Here is a 4,194-nt window from a genome sequence, read left to right as displayed (position 1 = left end):
AAAAGAATATCTGGCAAATTAAAAACTCTTACGTGTCTGCTTTAGCTCTTAAGTATGAAGATAAGCAAAAGAATGGGTTATTGCCTCTGTTCGGCCTGCAGTCTTGTTTTCTTCCTTTCTCGGCTTTCATTTTAATTCTCCTAACTCTATTAGGAGGCCAGTTAGTTAGAATACTGATCACTCCCCACCCCCAACCCCCCCACACCCCTTTAACAACAAAAAAATGAGTTAGTGTTCTGCAGCCTAGTGATTAGAGCCTGGCTTCTGCAGCCAGCCTCCAGGGACCTACATGCCTGTGCTGCCTTTACTCACTAATCAGCTGTGTGATGCTGCACCCCCGGTTACTAGTGTGTAAAATGGGGTTAATTATGGTAGCTACCTTCAAGGGTTAGATGGGATGGATACAAGTTACCAAGGACAGTGCTCTGCATTAATAAGCACCCAGCAAATGTTAGATACTCATATTATACCTGTAACTAGCACGATATAGTTAACTGTTGCTAGTTGCCCTGAAGCACCTAGAAAGATTCTGAAATGGCCCTCTGATTGGCTAGAGATCATTTTATTTTGTGCAGGTTTTATGGGTACCCTAAAGGTAGAAAAGTGAGGTCGCTCAGTTGTGTCCAACTCTTTGCGACCTGTGGACTGTAGCCCACCAAGCTCCTCCGTCCATGGGATTCTCCAGGCAAGAATACTGGAGGGGGTTGCCATTTCCCGAAAATCAATTAAAAAATAATTTGGACTCCCCCTCCCCCAGCCCCTCACTCTACCACCAATTCTGGATGTAACAGCTTACTTCTGTTAACCATTTACAGGAAGGAAGTTTCTTTCCTACATTAGCATTATTTTTTGAACTGATTGTAATGTGTGCTTCTATAGCTGTTTTTGTTGTAAAAGGGAGCAGATCAACCACCAGTGTATATCCATCCAGTACAGTTTAGTCGCTCAGTCGTGTCCAATTCTTTGCGACTCCATGAATCGCAGCACGCCAGGCCTCCCTGTCCATCACCAACTCCTGGAGTTTACACAAACTCATGTCCATCGAGTTGGTGATGCCATCCAGCCATCTCATCCTCTGTCGTCCCCTTCTCCTGCCCCCAATCCCTCCCAGCATCAGAGTCTTTTCAGTGAGTCAACTCTTCGCGTGAGGTGGCCAAAGTACTGGAGTTTCAGCTTTAGGATCAGTCCTTCCAATGAACACCCAGGACTGATCTCCTTTAGGATGGACTGGTTGGATCTCCTTGCAGTCCAAGGGACTTCTGCAGTACTACAGTTCAAAAGCATAAATTATTCGGTGCTCAGCTTTCTTCACAGTCCAGCTCACATCCATACATGACCACTAGAAAAACCACAGCCTTGACTAGATGGACCTTTGTTGGCAAAGTAATGTCTCTGGTTTTTAATATGCTATCTAGGTTGGTCATAACTTTCCTTCCAAGGAGTAAGTGTCTTTTAATTTCATGGCTGCAATCACCATCTGCAGTGATTTTGGAGCCCCAAAAAAGAAAGTCTGACAGTGTTTCCACTGTTTCCCCATCTATTTCCCATGAAGTGATGGGACCAGATGCCATGATCTTCGTTTTCTGAATGTTGAGCTTTAAGCCAACTTTTTCACTCTCCTCTTTCACTTTCATCAAGAGGATTTTTAGTTCCTCTTCACTTTCTGCCTTAAGGGTGGTGGTACCTGCATATCTTATGTTATTGATATTTCTCCTGGCAATCTTGATTCCAGCTTGTGCTTCTTCCAGCCCAGAGTTTCTCATGATGTACTCTGCATAGAAGTTATATAAGCAGAGTGACAATATACAGCCTTGACGTACTCCTTTTCCTATTTGGAACTAGTCTGTTGTTCCATGTCCAGTTCTAACTGTTGCTTCCTGACCTGCATATAGGTTTCTCAAGAGGCAGGTCAGGTGGTCTGCTATTCCCCTCTCTTCAGAATTTCCCACAGTTTATTGTGATCCACACAAAGGCTTTGACATAGTCAACAAAACAGAAATAGATGCTTTTCTGAAACTCTCGCTTTTTCAATGATCTAGCGGATGTTGGCAATTTGATCTCTGATTCCTCTGCCTTTTCTAAAACCAGCTTGAACATCTGGAAGTTCACAGTTCATGTATTGCTGAAGCCTGGCTTGGAGAATTTTGAGGTTTACTTCACTAGTGTGTGAGATGAGTGCAGTTGTGCGGTAGTTTGAGCACTCTTTGGCATTGCCTTTCTTTGGGATTGGAATGAAAACACCTTTTCCAGTCCTGTGGCCACTGCTGAGTCTTCCACATTTGCTGGCATATTGAGTGCAGCACTTTCACAGCATCATCTTTCAGGATTTGAAATAGCTCTACTGGAATTCCATCACCTCCACTAGCTTTGTTCGTAGTGATGTTTTCTAAGGCCCACTTGACTTCACATTCCAGGATGTCTGGCTCTAGATGAGTGATCACACCATCGTGATCATCTGGGTCGTGAAGATCCTTTTTGTACAGTTCTGTGTATTCTTGCCACCTCTTCTAATAACTTCTGCTTTCTGTTAGGTCCATACCATTTCTGTACTTTATTGAGCCCATCTTTGCATGAAATGTTCCCTTGGTATCGTAATTTTCTTGAAGAGATCTCTAGTCTTTCCTATTCTGTTGTTTTCCTCTATTTCTTTGCATTGATCGCTGAGGAAGACTTTCTTATCTCTCCTTGCTATTCTTTGGAAATCTGCATGCAGATGCTTAAGTATCTTTCCTTCTCTCCTTTGCTTTTCGCTTCTCTTCTTTTCACATGTATTTGTAAGGCCTCCTGAGACAGACATTTCGCTTATTTGCATTTCTTTTCCATGGGGATGGTCTTGATCCCTGTCTCCTGTACAGTGTCACAAACCTCAGTCCATAGTTCATCAGACACTCTGTCTATCAGATCTAGTCCCTTATATCTATTTCTCACTTCCACTGTATAATCATAAGGGATTTGATTTAGGTCAAACCCGAATGGTCTAGTGGTTTTCCCAACTTTCTTCAATTTAAGTCTGAATTTGGCAATAAGGAGTTGATGATCTGAGCCACAGTCAGCTCCTGGTCTTGTTTTTGCTGACTGTATAGAGCTTCTCCATCTTTGGCTGCAAAGAATATAATCAATCTGATTTTGGTGTTGACCATCTGGTGATGTCCATGTGTAGAGTCTTCTCTTGTGTTGTAGGAAGAGGGTGTTTGCTATGACCAGTGCATTTTCTTGGCAAAACTCTATTAGCCTTTGCCCTGCTTCATTCCGTACTCCAAGGCCAAATTTGCCTGTTACTCCAGGTGTTTCTTGACTTCCTACTTTTGCATTCCAGTCCCCTATAATGAAAAGGACATCCTTTTTGGGTGTTAGTTCTAAAAGGTTTGTAGGTCTTCATAGAACCGTTGAACTTCAGCTTCTTCAGTGTTACTGGTTGGGGCATAGGCTTGGATTACTGTAATATTGAATGGTTTGCCTTGGAAACGAACAGAGATCATTCTGTCATTTTTGAGATCGCATCCAAGTACTGCTTCAGACTCTTGTTGACCATGATGGCTACTCCATTTCTTCTAAGGGATTCCTGCCCATGGTAGTAGATATCCATCCAGGTAGATTCCTATTGGCATGAATGCTAGAAAAATGACTCCCTCCTCATTTAATATATTTTTGTGGCAGTATATCATTTTATATTGAAAATACTTTAAAATGTTTTTATTGTAAAAGCAGTATAGGTTTAATATATAGACTTTGGTACACAACAAGAGTAGTTTTATCCATTCAGAGATGATTACAAACATTTTCATTTTCCTAGTTCTTTATGTGTATTTACACACGTTTACACACATTTATTTTGAAATATAATTTGGGATCATGTAATTATGTAACTCTCACCCTCGCACACATCACATGATCATCTAAGCATTTCCCCACTTTAATAATCTTGGAAATACATGATTTTGGGTAACTTTTGTGAAGATTGACTATAATTTTAGCCAGGTCCCCAGCATTGGATATTCACTTTGTCCAGTTTGTCCAGGTAATTTTTCTGGCTAATTCTAAATAGCCTGTGAACATTTCTAATATATTTTCTGGTTATATTCTTTGGAGTTCTTTTTTTTTTACATTATTTTAGGGTCATGATACTGTTTTCATTGCTTTCCAGAGAAGTTTCAGTGGAAACTTATGGTAGTAAAATGAAGGGTTTTGCATTTC

The sequence above is a fragment of the Capricornis sumatraensis genome, chromosome 20 (genome assembly GCF_032405125.1).
Source record: "Capricornis sumatraensis isolate serow.1 chromosome 20, serow.2, whole genome shotgun sequence".
Lineage (NCBI taxonomy): Eukaryota > Metazoa > Chordata > Mammalia > Artiodactyla > Bovidae > Capricornis > Capricornis sumatraensis.
Note: the sequence above shows the minus strand (reverse complement) of the source record.